This window comes from Sarcophilus harrisii, chromosome 2 (assembly GCF_902635505.1).
Source record: "Sarcophilus harrisii chromosome 2, mSarHar1.11, whole genome shotgun sequence".
Taxonomy (NCBI): Eukaryota; Metazoa; Chordata; class Mammalia; order Dasyuromorphia; family Dasyuridae; genus Sarcophilus; species Sarcophilus harrisii.
Window position 1 is genome coordinate 343,103,114 of NC_045427.1, and position 21,436 is coordinate 343,124,549.

At 35.5% G+C, this 21,436-nt stretch overlaps 1 protein-coding gene across 2 annotated transcripts in view; it reads left to right on the plus strand.

Annotated features, from left to right (window-relative positions):
* Positions 1–21,436, plus strand: part of SPOCK1 (SPARC (osteonectin), cwcv and kazal like domains proteoglycan 1) — a 616,330-nt gene that overhangs the window by 210,462 nt on the left and 384,432 nt on the right. The window lies entirely within an intron of this gene.

Below are 21,436 nucleotides of genomic sequence, written 5' to 3' on the forward strand. Positions count from 1 at the left end.
TTTCGATTATTAGGATGATTTTTCTTTATTCAGGCATAAATGTGTTTCTTTATAACTTTTACCCATTGATTCTAGTGCTGTTCTTTGGGCCAAGAATAATAATTCTGTGTCTTTTTCCTGAAGAAAGATCTTCAAATACTTAAAAACAGCAATCATGTCTCTGAAGAGTACTCTTTAGGTTAACCATTCCCATTTTTTTTCAATTATCCCAATGATACTGAAACTCTGAAAACTACTACCTTATCTAATCATCATTGCTAGCTATCATCTTATATTTCTTCTGCCAATCATGATTAAATTTCATGAGAAAATGGTCTTTCCTCAATGCCTCAACTTTCTTTTCTCTCACTTCTAAACCAGAGATGTCAAACTCAAAAAGAAATGGGGAACACTAGATGTCCCATAGGCATCTCAAACTCAGTAAGTCTAAAACAGAGCTCAATAATTCAATAAACTCTCTACTTTCCAACTTTTCTAATAGTGTTCAGGGTCCCATCATCTTCCCAGTTACCCAGGATATCAATCTCTACTTTAGTTTACTCAGCTGTAAAATAGGGGTAATAATAGCATCTACCTTCCAGAGTTTTTGTGGGGATCAAATAAAATAATATTTGTAAAGTGCTTAGTTGTAGTTCCTGGCCCATTGCAAGTGCTTAATAAATGCTTTTTTCCTTCCCTTCCCCATCATAGCTGAGATGCTGCAAATTTCTTAGTCTTACTTAATGATTAGTCCCCCACTTAAAGAAAGGCAGACATGTTCAAGCGTAGGTATACTAACATTGAAGTCTCAACCTGTCTGTCATTTATTAACTCTATGACCCCTTTAATCCTAGTTTCCTCATCTTTAAAATTAAAAGAGATGATGATGATGATGATGATAATGATAGAAGCTTATAATTCATAAGCATAATTTAATTTGCCCTCACAGCAACTATTTGATATAGAGAGGTACTATTATTATCTCCATTTTACAGGTGAGAAAACTGAGGTTCATATTAAATCATTTGTCAGAAGTCAAAGAATCTGAGGCAGTATTTGAACCTAAATCTTTCTTACCCTAAACCCAGCATTCTAGTCACTATGCTAAATTATCAATCAATTGTTCCACTCTCTCTAAAAGTCTCTTTCAGCATCACCAGTCTATAACTTTTAGTTCAGAGCTCAATACTTTATTATTCTTAGTTTATAACTGTGACATTGAATATGAAATTAAGCAGGAGGAAATAGTGAATTGTGGATATCATGGCTGTGCTCTCCAGAGGACCAAGTAGGTGTGTCAATTTAGTCAAGACAAGGATTGAAGAAATATTTCTAAGTGGGTTCCCAACTAAGTGTGGTTAGAGGAGAACCCAGGAAGGTGGTAATGGGATTCGTGCAGACTAATGATTTAAAGAAACCATAAGAATTGTACCATTGTAGAGAAGTAACTAGGAATTCTTGAGCCTAGAAATAACACTGCTTAGTGTTAATAGTGTGATTAGTGTTAATCTTCAAATTAAAATTTAAAAGACCAAATCAATTAACAGGAATTGGTGGAGGAAGATCTCCAATCTCTACACATTAGCCTTGGCAGAGCGAACATTCCATCTGTGAAGTGAGCATGCAGCTGCCATGAGTCTAAGTCTGCTATTGGAGAAGCTGATATTTTGGGGGGAAAAAACAGAATGGATCAGAGCTGGAGAGAAATTTGTCTGGGTCATGATTCCTTGGCAGTAGGAAACTTTCTCTTGTAGACTTCAAATACTTTTTTAAAAATGCCATGCAGAAAAGGGATACAATTTAATTTTATTTGATTTATTTTATTTGAGGATAGAACTAAAAAACATCTGAAGTAGCTTTTCAGAGGGAGATTTTGCCTTTATTCATTGAGAAGCTTCCTAACAATTAGAGATGTGCAATAATGGTATTGGTGTCCTCTAACGGTGCTGGATCCTGTACCTCAGTGGAAGTTTTTCTGAAAAGGCTAGATGGCCAAGATGAAGAAATCCCCAAAATGGTAAATAGAAGGGAATTAAATAGGTTAACTGCCTGGGAGAGAAGATTTGCTTGTGTTCCTACAGATAGAGAAGGAAACAAATGGGTGGCAACGAGATCTGGAGAGAGACAGAAAAGGAGAAAAACCTTAAAACAAAGGAGAAGTTTTAAGAAACATCTGACACTGAAAGAGCATGGCTGACAATTAGACTGTTAAAGAACTTTAAAAGCTTCAGGAATCATTGGATTCCCTAACACAAGATGAGACTGTTTAAAGGACTTGAAAACCAGCAGGAATCATTGCATTGTTTGAGATGAACAATTGTTGATGAGACTATTGCAGTACTTCAAAGCTTGCAGGAATTATTGGATTCTTGGCACATGAACTAATGGACAATAGATTCCTTTTGGATTATTTCTAGGACATAAGGACATGTATAAATTCTCATGTTGATTCATGTTATTTGGTACATCATTACTAGCCTGTGTTATATTGCTATGTGCTTATGTAATTTATGTAATTATGTGTAATACCTCCCATATGGATGGATTTATGTATACCTGTTTCAAGTGAGCCCCTTTAGAAACCCGCTAATCTGATTTGCTTTCCCATTTCCTTTGGTGGTTTCATCTCCTTTCCTGAGATGTCAGGGAAAGTGTAACTACCTTCTTTTTATGGTGTTTTCACTTCTTTTTTGAGAAGCGTTGTAGGGGTGATTCCTAGTCAAGCATGGGTTGGACTAGATGGCCTCTGAAGTGCTTTTAAATTCTGAGAAGCGATGCTTCTGTTCTTTTGATTCTGTTTTTCCCCTTCAGTCCTTCTTCTCCTAACTGGTCTACCAACATATTCTTTGAATGTACTAGGAGATGTCCAGAAGTTTTTTTTTAATTCCAGAGAATTTCCAGAGCATATATAGTGCCTCATTTAATAAATTACATGCCTTTCTTTAATGAAAAAAATCGCATTGTAAATTAATCTGTCCTAGAGTTTTTTTGAGCAGCATCTGACTTTATATGAAATAAGCCTTTCAAATAGTTAAGAATTTGCCAATGGGAATTTGCAGATTAGGCTTCCAAATTCATGTTTCAGATATTAGGGCTAGGGAATAGCTCAGAGGGCTTTTATACCTTTTTAGCTATCTGCACTACTTATTCCTAGCCATGTTAAGTAAGATTAGTATTTATTTTCTAGACTGAGATACCAAGAGCAATTTGTACCATCTTGGGCAATCTTCAGATGAAACTTCAGGGTTCAGACAGCTTAGCTAAAATATGTATGAGTGAGAAATTATTTGTTCTGTTTGAGCTAAACTTCTTTAATTTGATAGCATCTGATATTTAAAAGTATGTTATAAATTGCATCATAATATTCATAACTTGGAACAAAGTAGTTAGATTTTAAAAGTATTTTTCATTTTGTTCTCCTTCTCCTCCTTTTGTTTGCTCCAAAGCTATCTGAAGCTGAAGCAGTCTTGGCAAAGTCTTGGCAAAAATTTGAGTAGAACTGCTATCATTTTGGGGATTGTAGGCAGGAGGAGAAGTTACATTTTTCACTCAATCAGGAGTAGTTAAAATGTTGACATTTATGTAATGTACACTTTAAGGTTTACAAAATGTTTTATCTACATAATTTCCTTAGCATTTATGATCTTTTCAATTTGAAGGGACATAGTTATCTAAACTAGGAAGAAATGTCTAAGAATGATTTCAAATTATGCAAATTGAAAAATCTCACCATAAAATTCAGGTAGACTATAAGACAACTACAACTTTTTTTTTTAGAGTGTATCCTTGAGAATACTGATCTTAAACTTTATGAGCAAAATTACAGACCACTTTTCACACAAATTAAGTCTGATCTAACCAATTGGAAAAATATTAAATGCTCTTGGATAAGGCGAGCAAATATAATAAAGATGACAATATTACCTAAACTAATCTATTTATTAGCTATACCAATCAGACTCCCAAAAAACTATTTTAATGACCTTAGAAAAATAAAACAAAGTTCATATGGAAAACAAAAGGTCAAGAATTTCAAGGAATTAATGAAAAAATCAAATGATGGTGGCTTAGCTGTACCAGATCTAAAATTATATTATAGAGCAGCAGTTACCAAAACTATTTGGTATTGGCTAAGGAATAGATTAGTTGATCAGTGGAATAGATTAGGTTCAAGGGATAAAACAGTCAACAAATATAGCAACCTAGTCTTGAAAACCCAAAGATCCCAGCTTTTGGGATAGAACTTACTGTTTGATAAAAATTGCTGGGAAAATTGGAAACTAATATGGCAGAAACTAGGCATTGATCCATACTTAATGCCGACACCAAGATAAGGTCAAAATGGGTTCATGACCTAGGCATAAAGAATGAAACATTAATAAATTAGAGAACATAGGATAGTTTACCTCTCAGACCTTGGAAGGGAAGGTCTTTATGACCAAAGCAGAACTAGAGATCATTACTGATCACAAAATAGAAAATTTCGATTATACCAAACTGAAAAGTTTTTGTACAAACAAAACTAATGCAGACAAGATTAGAAGGGAAGCAATTAACTGGGAAAATATTTTTACAGTCAAAGGTTCTGATAAAAGCCTCATTTCCAAAATATATAGAGAATTAACTCTAATTTATAAAAAATCAAGCCATTCTCCAATTGAAAAATGGTCAAAGGATATGAACAGACAATTCCTCAGAAGAAGAAATTGAAACCATTTCTAGTCATATGAAAATGTCCAAGTCATTATTAATAAGAAATGCAAATTAAGACAACCTAAGATACCACCACACACCTGTCAGATTGCAAGATGACAGGGAAAAATATGATGATTGTTGGAGGGATGGGAAAACTGGGACATTGATGCATTGTTGGTGGAGTTGTGAACGGGTCCAACCATTTTGGAGAGAGTTTGGAACTATGCTCAAAAAGTTATCAAACTGTGCATACCCTTTGATCCAGCAGTGTTACTACTGGATTATATCCAAAGAGATTATAAAGAAGGGAAAGGGACCTGTATGTGCACGAATGTTTGTGGCAGCCCTTTTTGTAGTGGTAGAAACTGGAAACTGAATGGATGTCCACAGTTGGAGAATGGCTGAATAAATTGTGGTATATGAAAATTATGGAATATTACTGTTCTGTAAGAAATGACCAACAGGATGATTTCAGAAAGGCCTGGAGAGACTTACAGAACTGATGCTGAGTGAAATGAGCAGGACCAGGAGATCATTATATACTTCAACAAAATACTAGATGATGACCAGTTCTGATGGATCAGGCCATCCTCAGCAACAAGATCAACCAAATCATTTCTAATGGAGCAGTAATGAACTGAACTAGCTATACCCAGAAAAGAACCTGGGAGATGACTAAAACCATTAATTGAATTCTAATCCCTATATTTATGCACACCTGCATTTTTGATTTCCTTCACAAGCTAATTGTACAAAATTCAGAGTCTGACTTTTTGTACAGCAAAATAATGTTTTGGTCATGTATACTTATTGTGTATCTAAGTTATATTTTAATATATTTAACATCTACGGTCATCCTGCCATTTAGGGAGGGGTGGGGGGTAAGAGGTGAAAAATTGGAACAAGAGGTTTGGCAATTGTTAATGCTGTAAAGTTACCCATGTATATATCCTGTAAATAAAAGGCTATTAAATTAAAAAAAAAAAAAGAGAATACTGATCTTAATAACATCTTAAAGAAGGGAATTGAAAGCATTTAGTCAAAGTGGTGTCCACTAATCTATGGATGATATTTCTGCTTCTGCTAAAGGTGAGAATTCAGAGAAACAAATAATAGGTAAATGAGTAGCACAGAAGATTATTTTTTTGTGCTAAAATTAGCTTTTGAATTTAGAGGAAAATTGAAGTCATGTCTCCCATCCAGGAATTCATCAGCTTAGACTTGTAACTGAGTGTCCAGTCATCAGTTAAGGAGAAAATAGATCTCAAACTAGAGTTAAAGTAGGTAACAGAATAGGATACAACATGCAAAGGAGACAAAAAAGGGTGCACTGTAATGAATTATTTAGAAATGCATATTTAAAAATGTATTGATACTTTTCTTTTCATGTCACCTTTATTTCCTAACATAACCCCTTTTCTTCTTTCCCAAAGAATAATTTCCTTAAAAAAAAAAAAAAAGAACAAAATTGAGGGGAGGGGAGAAACAATTCATTAAAACAAACCAATACATAAATCAAAGCCAGCTTTATATATAGTGTTCCACATCCATAGTCTTCCACTTTTGCAAAGAAAAATGTATTTATTTTTAACAGGAAAAAACCCACAATTTTTCATGGTAGAAGGGATTTATTTGTTAATGAATCAAATCATTCATATTACAAGAGCATTCTAAATCTAAATGATGATTAAGGACAAGGACCAGGGAACTACAGGAACATAATTATAAAATACTTTTCATGCAACTAAATTTTATTTATTTATTTATAAACAATAATAAAATAATTTATTCAGATGTAAATAAGAGGGAAAATATTGCTTGTTCATTGGTTGACAGAGCTAGTATAGTAAAAATGACAATTCTACCTAAACTAATCGCAATTAAATTCTCCCCAAAATTATTTTATTGAAAATAAATAGAATAGAAAAAATGATAAAATTCATTTGAAAAAAACAAAAAGGTCAAGGATAACAAAGGAATTAATAATACACAATAGTAAATGATTTAAGCTTTGGGAGTAAGAATACACTATTTGGTAAAAAAAAAAATGGAAAAAGTGGATAGCATTTTGGTTGAAATTAGGCATAGAATGATATCTTACATTGTATACCAGTATAAGGTCAAAATGGGATACATGAACTGGAAATAAAAGGAGATATCCAAAAAAAATTCAAATTAAAAAACACTAGAAGAACATGGAACTTATTAGCTACCAGACTTATGGATAGAAGAAGAATTTATAAACAAGAAATAAGTAACATTGTGACATGTAGAATGAATAATTTTTATTACATTAAATTAAAAAAGGTTTTATACAAATAAAATAGATGTAGCCAACAATAAAAGGAAAGCAAAAAGTTTAGAAAAAATTGCAGAAAGTTTCTTGAGAAAAGGTCTTATATGTCAAATTTAAAAGGAGAACTCTGTGAAATTTATAAGGACATTATATGTCATTCCCTATGTATTACATATATTCCCTATATATTATATGTAAGTCAATATATAAGTATTTTATATGTCATTCCTTAACAAATAAATGAACAGACAGTTTTTTTGGGGGATAAAGAAACCAAATCTATATATAGCCATATAAAAATTGTCTAACTCATTATTGATTGGAAAAGTGCAAACTAAAACAATTTTGAGATATCATTTCATTCCATAAGTAGATTTGCTGAAAATGTTAGAACGAAAAAAATGACATGTTGGCGAGGATGTGGAAAAATTGGGATATTAATACACTGTTGGTTGGAAATGTGAACTGATCATTTTGGAGAGTGATCTGGAATTGTAACCAAAGGGGTATAAAACTGTGTACATCCTTTGACCCAGAAATACCACTATTTAGTCTGTTTCCCAGAGTGATCCAGAAAAAAGAAAAGAATCTCTACATTTTAAAATATTTATGGCAGTTCTCTTTCTAGTGTCAAAAAACTGGAAATTGAAAGGATGCACATCAATTGGGAATGGGCGAACAAATTGTGGTATATGATTTTGATGTAATAGTACTATGCCCATGAGAAATGATAAATTGGTTGATATTAGAAAGATGATCTAAGAGTTGAATAAACTAATGAAGAGTGAAATGAGCAGAACCAAGAGAATTTTGTATAGAATAACAGAAATAGGGTTTTAAAATAATTAAAAATCAAGTTATTCTACATATTAGAAATACTTAAATCAAATATGAGGGATTTACTAAGAACGGTACTAGTCACTGCCAGAGAAAAAACTGATAAGTAGAAAGAACATAGTATGGTTTTAAATATATTTATAGAGTAGTGTCAACTCTTGGTTTAGTGTCGAACAGGGAGAAAAAGAGAGAAAGCTTGAAAATTTGAAACTTAAAATGTATCAAAATCAATTAATTTAATTTAATATTTAAAAGGCAAGAGGTATAACAACAAAATTCATATGGAAGAACAAAAGGTCAAGAATCTCAAGGGAATTAATGAAAAAAAATCAAATAAAGGTGCCTTAGCTGTACCTGATCTAAAACTATATTATAAAGCAGCTGTCACCAAAATCATTTGGTATTGGCTAAGAAATAGATTAGTTGATCAGTGGAATAGGTTAGGTTCACAAGACAAAATAATCAATAACTATAGCAATCTAGTGTTTGACAAACCCAAAGATTCCAACTTTGGGGATAGAATTCATTATTTGAGAAAAACTGTTGGGAAAACAGGAAATTAGTATGGCGGAAATTAATAATGGACCCACACTTAACACTGTACACCAAGATAACATCAAAATGGGTCCATGATTTAGGCATGAAGAACGATATTATAAATAAATTAGAGGAATATAGGATAGTTTATCTCTCGGACTTGTGAAGGAGGGAGGAATTTGTGACCAAAGATGAACTAGAGATCATTATTGATCGCAAAATAGAAAATTTTGATTATATCAAATTAAAAAGCCTTTGTACAAACAAAACTAATGCAAACAAGATTAGAAGGGAAGCAACAAATTGGGAAAACATTTTCACAGTCAAATGTTCTGATAAAGGCCTCATTTCCAAAATATATAGAGAATTGACTCTAATTTATAAGAAATCAAGCCATTCTCCAATTGATAAATGGTCAAAGGAAATGAACAGACAATTTTCAGATGATGAAATTGAAACTATTTCCACTCATATGAAAGAGTATTCCAAATTACTATTGATCAGAGAAATGCAAATTAAGACAACTCTGAGGAATCACTACACACACAGATTGGCTAAGATGACAAGAAAAATGGAGGGGATGTGGGAAAACTGGGACACTGATGCATTGTTGGTTTAATTCCAACCATTCTGGAGAGCAATTTGGAATCATGCCTAAAAAGTTATCGAACTGTGTATATCCTTTGATCCAGCAGTGCAACTACTGGACTTATATCCCAAAGTGGCTATCTTCACCAGTGAGGGGATCCAATTCAGTTACACTTGATCAGTGATGAACAGAACCAGCTACACCCAGTAAAAGAAGACAGGGAAATGAGTGTGGACCACAACAGAGAATTTATACTGTTTCTGTTGTTGTTTGCTTGCATTTTTGTTTTTCTTCCCAGCTTATTTTTACCTTTGTAAATCCATTTTTTTTCTTGTTCAAGAAGAGAACTATATAAATATGTACATATATATTATGTTTAAGATATACTTTAACATTTTTAAGATGTTTGAGACTGCCTGCCATCTAGGGGAAGAACTGGAGGGAAGGAAGGGAAAAGGTGGATCAGAAGTATTTGTAAGGGTCAATGTTGAAAAATTACTTATGCATATGTTCTGTCAATAAAAAGGTATAATTAAAAAAACACTTGACAGGAGAAAAGTAGTTGTTTATTTTGATTGTCCGTAATTTTATCATCTACAATAAAGCTCAAAAGAATCCTCCTTTACCCTGTAATGAATAATTTTCTTGATATTTTTATATAACTTGTTATTGACAGAACCTATGCTGGGTAATTTTTTAAAACATTATCCCTTGTACTCACTTCTGTTCTGACTTTTCCCCTCGCTGTCTCTACCCCCTCCCCAAGATGTCAAACAGTCCTATACATGTTAAATATGTCACAGTATATCCTAGATACAAATATATATGTGCAGAACTGAACAGTTCTCTTGCTGTACAGGAAGAATTGGATTCAGAAGGTAAAAATAACCCGGGAAGAAAAAAAAATGCAAACAGTTTACATTCATTTCCCAGTGTTCTTTCTTTGGGTGTAGCTGCTTCTATCCAGTATTTATCAATTGAAACTGAGTTCAATCTTCTCTTTGTTGAAGAAATCCATTTCTATCAGAATACATCCTCATACAGTACGGTTGTTGAAGTGTATAATGATCTCTTGGTTCTGCTCATTTCACTTAGTATCAGTTCATGTAAGTCTCCCCAAGCCTCTCTATATTCATCCTGCTGGTCATTATTTACAGAATAATAATATTCCATAATACTCATATACTATGGTATATGAGATTTACTCAGCCATTCTCCAATTGATGGGCATCAAATTTTCAGTTATTAGACAATATGAAAAAGGCTGCCACAAACATATTTGCACAGACAAGTCCCTTTCCCTTCTTTACTATCTCTTTAGGATACTAGTAATAACACTTTGGGATCAAAGGGTATGCACAGTTTGATAACTTTTTGAGTATAGTTCCAAATTGTTCTCTAGATGGTTGGATTCATTCACAACTCCACCAATAATGCATCAATGTCCCAGTTTTCCCACATCCCCTCCAACATTCAGCTTTATTTTTTCCTGTCATCTTAGCCAATCTGATAGGTGTATAGTGGTATTTTAGAGTTGTCTTAATTTGCATTTCTCTAATCAATAATGGTGTGGAACACCTTTTCATATGAGTAGAAATAGTTTCAATTTCATCATTTGAAAGTTGTCAGTTCATATCTTCTGACCATTTATCAATTGGAGAATGGCTTGTTTTCTTATAAATTAGAGTCAATTCTTTATATATTTTGGAAATGAGATCTTCATTAGAATCTTTGACTGTAAAACTGTTTTCCCAGTTATTGTTTCCCTTCTAATCTTGTTTGAATTAGTTTTGTTTGTACAAAACTTTTAACTGGTTATCAAAATTTTCTATTTTGTGATCAATTATGATCTCTTGTAATGACTGCGCTAGCACCCAGGATACCCCAGAATCAGCCATAGTCAAGATAAGCAAAAGTTCATCTTTATTCTTGATCTTTAGGGGTAGAAGTGAAGGGGATGGAAGAGAATCTCTCCAAGCTCCTTCTCCCTTGTCAACCACTGAGAATGTGTCCCTGGCTAGCTTTACTCCACCGCCTAGTCCCTCCTACAATCCTCTATATACCAATCATTGAGCCAGTACGGATAGTGGGAAGGACAATTTTCCAACCCTATGCCCATAGAGTATTGTCCAATCAGTAGTTAGCCTCAAGCGCTCAGCAGTCCTGACCTCAATGCATCCCAATAGTTTTAGCCCTCTATATCTCCTGCTTTCTTTTGTTTTAGAACAAAGGTGGTCACGCCATCCCTGCCTTGTCAGGATGGTGAGAGCCACCAAAAGGAGGTGATCACGCCCTCCTTGACTTCTCAGGAAAAGAGGTGAAAACACCAAAAAGGAGGTGATCATGCCCCCTCTGACTTCTCAGGAAGGGAAGGGAAAGCACTAAAAAGGAGAAGGTCACACCCTCCCTGACATCTCAGGAAGGGAGATGAAAAGGACCAAAGCGAAGTGGGGATTGCTAGCGGGTTTCTGGGCTGAAGGCTCTTATTAGAAACAGGTATGGACAAACCCATCAGCATGGGAGGTATTACATGAGCACATAGCAATAATGCAGAGGCTTATTAGTGGTGACTCTCCCCATAGTCAGTACAGGCTCAATGTGGTGCAACAGACATGAATTGTATATGCAAATAGTGATATAACAAACAATATAAATCAATATGGTATTATAAGAGATTTCCAGAAGTCCTAGAAGGAGGGTATGTAAACAACAGTCACACATACGCCTTCTTCAGCAGCCAAAAAATAGTCCAAAACAATCTATTGTCCATTGCTTCATGTGTCAGGGAATCCAATGATCCCCTCAAGTTTTTGAAGTCCTGCAACAGTCTTTTATGTGTTAGGGAATCCAATGCTCCCAGCAGATTTTGAAGTCCTACAACAGTCTTATCATTTCTCAGAAAGTCCAATGATTCCTGAGAGTTTTCAAGTCCTACAACAGTCTTATCATATCTCAGAGAATCCAATGATTCCTGAGGGTTTTGAAGTCCTACAATAATCTTATTATGTCTCAAAGAATCCAATGATTCCTGAGGGTTCTGAAGTCCTACAACAATCTTATGCCTCAGAGAATCCAATCATTCTTGAGGGTTTTGAAGTCTAACAATTTTTGATGTACATGAGTCAAACACCATAACTGCCATACTCTTTCAGTGGTGGGCACAGTCAGCAATGGAACCATCCAATGTTTCTTGGGTCTTCTTTGTTTCAAGGGTCTGCTACATCTCTCTGCGATGGACAAGGTGAATATGGTTTGTTGGCACCCATCTGATTCCTTCTCCACCTGTGGAAATACAAGCAGTTAACCTCTCTTCCATTCACTATTTTCTGGGTCTCTCCACATCACCTGGAAATTATCTAAAGATAGTGGAGCTGCCTGCCCTGGACACTGCCCTTCCAGTTGGGTTATAAAACCTGCCTGCCAGAGCCAGTGCATCTTTGTCAAAAATCAAGAAATTTTTAATAGTATAAGGAGCTGGATTTAGAAGTTCTCTAGGATTACCTGTGGCTCCCTCTTTCTTTTGTTTTTGGAGGAGTGTCTTAATGTCTCTGTTTCTCCTCTCTATTATTGCCTGTCCTTGAGGATTAAAGGGCATGCCAGTGGTGTGTAAAATCTTATACTATGCACAAAAGTGTGCAAAATGTTTAGAAGTATATGCAGGTCCATTGTCTGTTTTTATAGCTTGTGTGACACCCATAATTGCAAATGCTCGTATAAGGAATTCAGTGACCACTTGGGCTGTCTCTTTTGCTGCTGGTAATGCAAAAGTGAATCCTGAAAAAGTGTCTATCACAACATTAATAAAAGACAGGTGACCAAAAGATTTATAATGGGTCACATCCATTTGCCAAATTTCATTGGGTCTCAAACCATGAGGGTTTTTCCCTGGAGGCAGTGTGGGAGCATGGAAAGGAAGGCAAACTGTATAGGTTTTTACTATGCTCCTTACTTTCTGTCTTGTTATTCTAAATTGCAAACGTAAAGCTCGAGCAGCCTGATGATATTTAAAATGAGATACTTGGGCTTCTTGAAATAAAGGAGTATTGGCCAGCATAGTTAGAAGGCTATCTGCTTTTGAATTACCATCAAAAATTGGACCTGGAAGTCCACTATGAGAGTGGACATGCAAAATATAGATCTTACCTGGATGCTTTCTCACTTGCTCTTGAAGTTCCTTGAAGAGCTGATATATATTAGAGGCTGCAAATTTTAATTGGGCTATGGCAATTCTTTGTACCACACCTACTGAATAGGCCGAATTAGACATTATATTTATATCTCCTGGATAATAAATAAGAGCTAGAATGATTGCATACAATTCATTCTGCTGAGTGGACTGAAAAGGAATTTTGACTTCTCATAGTTAAGTCACGAGAGTATACAGCACAAATATTATGTTTGGATGTGTCTGTAAAGATAGTTGGTCCTTTAAGAGGAATTTTAGAAACCTTCTCTTCAAGAATCCATCGCCAATTATGTAATAGTCTGGTTATCTTTAATGGAGACCCATGTGCAAAATTTGGAGCCATGGCCAATATAATTTGCCACTCTGGGATGGTTTCACAGCATACATTAATTTGTGCATTAGTATAAAAAGTGTATATCTTGTCAGGTCTTATCCCAGATAATTGTACTGCTCACTCAATGGCCTTTAATAAAATTTTAGCCACAAGCCTTGGATAAGGAGTAAGGCTTTGTTCTGGTTATGCTGGAAGGTACAACCACTCTATCACACTGTCTCCTTGATGAAGGACTGCTGTGGGTGTCTCTTGTGTAGCAAAAACTGATATTTCCAAGGGTTTTTGAGTGACCCTTTCAACCACATTGGATAAAGGCAGTTCAATTTCTCTCAAAGCCTCTTGAGCTTCTTTTGTAAGCTTTCTTTTGTGAGTTTAAAGCACTGTCTCTCCTTAAAATGTCATATAGGTGTAGTCAAGCCTAACACTGGATACATCCATAGAATATCTCCTATCAATTTCTGAAAGTTATTTCAGATGTTTAGCTTCTCTGTTCTTAAGGAAATTTTTTGTACTGTGAGCACCTTAGGATATACTTCATATTCTAAATATTGAAAAGGAGCATGTCTTTTAATTTTTTCTGGAATTATGTATAATTTGTAGTATCTTAGTGTTTCCATGGCCTTTTGTAGACATGCTTCTAACATTTGTTCCTCAGGTGCACATCCTAATATAGCATCCATGTAATGTAATAACATTACTTTTGGAAATGCTTTTCTTACTGGAGTAAGAGCAGCAGCAACATACATTTGACACATAGTAGGGCTGTTTTTCATTCCCTGTGGCAAATCTGTCCATTTATATCTTTTATAAGGCTCAGCTAAGTTAACACTGGGCACTGAAAAGGCAAATCTTATCATATCCTCCTTAAATAGAGGGATAGAATAGAAACAATCCTTGATGTCTATAACCCAAAGAGGTCATTCTCTAGGCAACTGAGTAGGAGATGTTGGGGAATTCCAAGGACTTAGAGAAGGTTGTAAGGGTCCTTGGTCAAGTTGCTCCTGTACTATATCTAACAAGGCCTGAATTTTATTGCTTCCTAAGGGCCACTGCTCTATCCACACTGGGGCATCAGTTTTCCATTGGATAGGAACAGGTGAAAGTGTTGGCAGGCCTTCAACAGCAGCTCTACCTAAGAAACCGAGGTACTCATGTTTAGTCCTAATTGTTGTAAAATGTCTCTTCCCCACAGATTGATGGGAATTTTTTCAACTATAAAAGGAGTAAAAACTCCTGTTTCACCTTCAAATATCCATCTCAAAGGGATAGCACTAATTTCAGCTGCTATTGATCCCCCTACGCCAGACATGTAGGTGTCTGCCTTAATCTTTGGCCAGTGACTGGGCCAGTTGGCACCTCTAATGACTGTACGATCTGCACCAGTGTCTACCAATCCTTCTAATGGTATGACATTTATATAGATAGTGAGCATAAGTCAGTCATCTGCCACAGCTGCTGTCCAGTATATTCCTGGATTTTTTTGCTTGGAGTTAGAATCTGGGCAACTGTCACCAGATTGCTTATGAGGAGTCTGTATCAGCTGTATGCGGATTTATTCTGATGGAAGTGGATTTCTTTGACAAAGAGAAGATCTAACTCAGTTTCAATTGATCAAGGATGGCAGCTACACCCAACGAAAGAACACTAGGAAATGAATGTAAACTGCTTGCATTTTTGATTTTCTTCCCGGGTTATTTATACCTTCTGAATCCAATTCTCCCTGAGCAACAAGAGAACTGTTCGGTTCTGCACACATATATTGTATCTAAGATATACTGTAACCTATTTAACATGTATAGGACTGCTTGCCATCTGGGGGATGGGGTAGAGGGAGGGAGGGGAAAAATCAGAACAGAAGTGAGTGCAAGGGATAATATTGTAAAAAATTACCTTGGCATGAGTTCTTCAATAAAAAGTTATTAAAAATAAATAAATAAATTGATTTTTTAAAAAAGGAGTCTGTATCAGCAAACCTGATGCTACTACTTCTCCTGAGTGATGTCACACATTGTCTACCTGTATTAGTGACTGGGATATTATCTACACATTCTCCAGTTTCCCACAAACTGGGAATCAGTGTATGGATGCACACTGTTTTGTAAGTGCTTTCAGGCGGTGAAATGGTCAAGCCTACTGTGCCTGGAGGCAAGGCGTCCATAGGCTGGAGAGAAACAGATTTCACCTCTCCAGGGGGTATTTCAGTTGTCCCAGCTGCATACAACTCTATTCTCCTCAATTGTAATCCGTTTCTCCCATCAAGTTGCTTTCTGGCTGGTTGATTGTGTAATCCCCTTCTCCCACCATATGGCTTCCTGGCTGATTGGTCATGTCTGGATACTGGACTTCTAGGCACTCTCTGGGTACACCTTGGCTGCCATCATGCCCCAAGTGTTTTTTGTCTTGGGCCCTGGGGCTGGGCCCCTCATCCTGTTTCCCTGAATCAGTCTACATTCTGAGGCCCAAAGGAAGTCTCTGTTGCATTTTGGACGTGGAGTTTTGGGTCTTGTTTTCCCATCCTGTTTTCTCACTCTGTCTCTATGCCAACATTGAGCTTTCAGATGCCCTACTTTACCACATTGAAAGCATTGACGAGTCTCTCTGGAAGTCCCTTGCCAAAAGGGACCCAGTCTCCCCATGTTTGGATTTTGGGAAGTCTGCATCCTAGGCTGGTTATAAAAGGCATTTGTGTCCACTGTGGCACAGCATCTTATGATCTCCTCTAAAGGAGCATCCTTGTGCAGTCCTAGTATAATTCTTCTACAAACCTCATTAGCATTTTCTTTAGCAAGTTGCATTATCATAATGTCTGTTATTGCATTTTCACCATTAGAACATACGATAACTGTCTGCAATGTCCCACAAAATCAGCAAAGGGTTCATTTGGCCCTTGTGTCATTTTTGTGAAGGCTTCACCCTTGTTGTTCTTATTGGGAAGCTAAGTCCATGCTTTGAGCAATTTGAGCAGCCCATGCTGCTAAGGGATAATTAATCTGTACTGAAATTTCTGCATAAGAACCTACACCTGTTAGTTGGTCACAGGTGATTGGAGGATTAAGTCCACTATGACTATTTTGTTGGGCTTGTATCCTACAGAGCTCACTATATTCAGAGAGCCACAACAAGTTTAGTCCAGATTCTAAGCATGTCCTTGCTATATATTTCCAGTCCCTAGGGGTTAAAACTTCATAAGTCAAACTCTGTAATAACATCTTAACATAAGCTGATGTAGCCCCATAAAGGGTGCAAGCCTTTTTCAGGTCTTTGAGGATTTCTATATCAAATGGAGCATATCTTCTACTTTCTTGACCTGAAGAGTCAAACTCTTGAATCACTGGATACATTTCCATTTGCAAATCACTTAAATTCTGGCCTTCTTCCCTGGCTTTAACTACTGCCTTTTGCAATCTAGTCATAGGAGGGGGTGATTTTTTGGGGGAAGGTGCTGGTGGTGTCATAGCCTTTCCTACTACTTGTTCGCCTTCCATCCGGGAAGGTGAAGTTGATGGGGGCATGTCAAGAACCAGTTCCGGTGTAGGCAGGATTGAAGCTGCTCTGTGTGAGCCAGAATCACCATGCCCTTCACCACACCCTTCACTTTCACTTAACTCCTCATGCCCTCTGGTGATATCGCTGTTAATCTCTCCTTTGTCCTCCTCATTTTTCTCACATGTCCTCATCTGGCCATGTTTAGAATTTTCCTTTTTTCTGTGACTAGCAGGATTTTTTAAGACCAATTGTATTATGTTTTTTTTTTTTTTTTTTTTTTTTTTGGTGTGTGTGTGTGTGTGTGTGTGTGTGTGTGTGTGTGTGTGTGTGTGTGTGTGTGTGTGTGTGTGTGTGTGTGTATATATATAGTGTTTCTTTAGTAAGTAACTCAGAACTATTGTCATTATAATATTCGCAGAGTTAATCTCCTACAAGTTTCCAGTTATCTAGGCTTATCTCTTTTTCCTCAATCCATCAATCCCTATCTCTTTATCAGTCTGAGTATAATTCTTGTAGATATCCTTTGGGGTGGGATTGGGGTTGTGATTGGGGCTGGGGCTGGGGTTCGGGCTAGATCTTTTCCCAATATCTGCCCCATTGTAGCTAGAAAAGGTTACTATTTTAGCCCTTAACAAAGTTAAGTTCCCTGTTTGTCTATTAAAATACTCTATTTCCTGGTTACCAGAGACTACTTCAGTGAAGTTAGGATCCTCGGTTCCCACGCATGGGTGCCAAATGTAATGACCATGCTAGCACCCAGGACACCCCTAGTCAGGATAAGCAAAGGTCCGTCTTTATTCTTGGTCTTTAGGTGAAGGGGATGGAAGAGAATCTCTGCAAGCTACTTCTCCCTTGTCAACCACTGAGAGTGTGTCCCTGGCTAGCTCTACTCCACCCCCTAGTCCCTCCTACAATCCTCTATATACAATCATTGAGCCAGTACAGAGAGTGGGAAGGACAATTTTCCAAGCATATGCCCATAGAGTATTGTCCAATCAGTAGTTAGCCTCATGGGCTCAGCAGTCCTGACCTCAGTGCATCCCAATAGTTTCAGCCCTCTACAATCTCTAATTCCTCTTTGATCACAAATTCCTTCCTCCTTCACAAGTCTGAGAAGTAAACTATCCTATGTTTTTCTAATTTATTTATAATCTTATTCTTTCTGCCTAAATCATGAACCCATTTTGACCTTTTCTTGGTATATGGTGTTAACTGTGGGTCCATGCCTAGTTTCTACTATCCTAATTTCTAATTTTCCCAGAAGATTTTGTCAAATACTGAATTCTTATCCCAAAAGTTGGGGTTTTTGTGTTTGTCCAACACTAAATTGCTATAGATATTGACTATTTTGATCTGTGAACCTAACCTATTCCACTGATCAACTCTTAGCCTATCTCTTAGCCAATACCAAATGGTTTTGGTGACCATTGCTTTATGATATAGTTTTAGGTCTGGTACAGTTAGGCCTCCTTCATTTGATTTTTTTTTTCATTAGGTCCCTTGAAATTCTTGATTTTTTTATCTTCCAGATGAATTTTGTTGTTATTATTTTAGGTCATTAAAATAGTTTTTTTGGGAATCTGATTGGTATAGCACTAAATAAATAGATTAGTTTAGGTAGTATTATCATCTTTATATTCACTCAACCTCTCCAAGAGTAATTAATATTTTCCCAATTGAATACATCTGCCTTTATTTGTGTGAAGAGTGTTTTGTAGTTTTGCTCATATAGTTCCTGACTTTTCCTTGGCAGATAGATTCCCAAATATTTTATACAATCAACAGTTATTTTAAATGGAATTTGTCTTTGTATCTCTTGCTGTTGGATTTTGTTAGTGATATATAAGAATGCTGATGATTTATGTGGATTTATTTTCTATCCTGCAACTTTGCTAAGGTTGTGGATTATTTCTGATAGCTTTTTAATAGAATCTCTGGGGTTCTCTTAGTATTCCATCATATCATCTTCAAAGAATGATAATTTAGTTTTCTCATTACTCTAATTCCTTTAATCTCTTTCTCAACTCTTATTGCTGAAGCTAGCATTTCTAATAAAATATTGAATAGTAACAGTGATAGTGGGCAACTCCTGATCTTATTGGGAATGGTTCCAACTTATCCCCATTACATATGATGTTACTGATGGTTTTAAATAGATGCTACTGATTATTTTAAGGAAAAGTCCATTTATTGTTGTACTCTCAAATGTTGTTTTTTCTCTTTTTCCATCCCTTTTTATTTATTTATTTATTTATTTATTTTTATTTTTATTTAATAGCCTTTTATTTACAGGTTATATGCATGGGTAACGTTACAGCATGAACAACTGTCAAACCTCTTGTTCCAATTTTTCCCCTCTTAGCCCCCACCCCCTCCCCCAGATGGCAGGATAACCAGTAGATGTTAAATATATTAAAATATAAATTAGATACACAATAAGTATACATGACCAAACCGTTATTTTGCTGTACAAAAAGAATCAGACTCTGAAATATTGTACAATTAGCTTGTGAAGGAAATCAAAAATGCAGGTGGGCATAAATATAGGGATTGGGAATTCAATGTAATGGTTTTTAGTCATCTTCCAGAGTTCTTTCTCTGGGCATAGCTGGTTCAGTTCATTACTGCTCCATTGGAAATGATTTGGTTGATCTCATTGCTGAGGATGGCCAGGTCCATCAGAACTGGTCATCATATAGTATTGTTGTTGAAGTATATAATGATCTCCTGGTCCTGCTCATTTCACTCAGCATCAGTTCGTGTAAGTCTCTCCAGGCCTTTCTGAAATCATCCTGTTGGTCATTTCTTACAGAACAATAATATTCCATAATATTCATATACCACAATTTATTCAGCCATTCTCCAACTGATGGGCATCCACTCAGTTTCCAGTTTCTAGCCACTACAAAGAGGGCTGCCACAAACATTCGTGCACATACAGGTCCCTTTCCCTTCTTTATAATCTCTTTGGGATATAATCCCAGTAGTAACACTGTTGGATCAAAGGGTATGCACAGTTTCTCAAATGTTTTTAATAAAAATGAATGTTGGATTTTGTCAAATGCTTTTTCTGCATCTGTTGAAATGATCATATGGTTTTTGTTAATTTGGCTATTGATATAGTAATCTTTTTGATAATATTTTAAGATTTTAGCATCAATATTCATTAGGGAGATTGGCCTATAATTTTCTTTCTCTGTTTTCAACCTACCTGATTTAGATATCAGTACCATGTCTGTGTCATTAAAGGAATTTGGCAGGACTCCTTCATTCCCTACTTTTTCAAATAGTTTATAAAACATTGGAGTTAATTGTTCTTTAAATGTTTGGTAGAATTCACATGTAAATCCATCTGGTCCTGGGGATTTTTTCTTAGGGAGTTGATTAATAGGTTGTTCTATTTCTTTTTCTAAAATGGGACTATTTAGGCAATTTATTTCCTCCTCTGTTAATCTGAGCAGCCTATATTTTTGAACATAGTCATCCATTTCACTTTGGTTATCAAATTTATTGGCATAAAGTTTGGCAAATAACTCCTAATTATTGCTTTAATTTCTTCTTCATTAGTGAAGACTTCTTCCATTTTGTTTTTAAGACTAGCAATTTACTTTTCCTGTGTTCTTTTGCTAATCAAATTTACCAAAGGTTTATCTATTTTGTTGTTTTTTTATAAAACCAACTCTTAGTATTATTTATTAATTCAATAGTTTTTTTTACTTTAAATTTTTTAATTTCTCCTTTTAATTTTAGAATTTCAAGTTTAGTATTTGATTATATGTTTTTAATTTGCTCTTTTTCTAGCTTTTTAAGTTGCCCAATTCATTCAGCTTTTCTTTATTTTATTCAAGTAAGCCTTAGAGATATAAAATTTATCCTTATTACTGTTTTGGTTGAATCCCACACATTTTGGTATAATGTCTCATTCCCTTTGGTGAAATTATTAATGATGTATATGATTTGCTCTTTCACCCATTCATTCTTTAGAATGAGATTGATTAATTTCCAATTACTTTTTGGTCTATTTTCCCCTGGATTTATGTTGAATGTAATTTCTATTGTATTGTGATCTTAAGAGGCCGCATTTACTATTTCTGTCTTTTTGCATTTGAATTTGAGGTCTTTATGTCCTAAAATATGGTCAGTTTTTGAATAAGTTCCATGATGTGCCAAAAAGAAAGTGTACTCCTTTCTTTTTCCATTCAGTTTTTTCCATAGATCTATCCTACCTAAATGTTCTAATATTCTATTTACCTCTTTATCTTCTTTCTTATTTGTGTTGTGGTTTGATTTATTTAATTCTGAGAGTGCAAGGTTGAGATCTCCCACTATTATAGTTTTGCTGCCTATTTCTTCTTGCAGCTCTCTTAACTTCTCCTTTAGGAATTTAGATGCTATACCATTTGGTGCATATATGTTTATTATTGATATTGCTTCATTGTCTATGCTACCCTTTAGCAAGATATAGTGCCCTTCCTTATCTTTTATAATTAGATACAT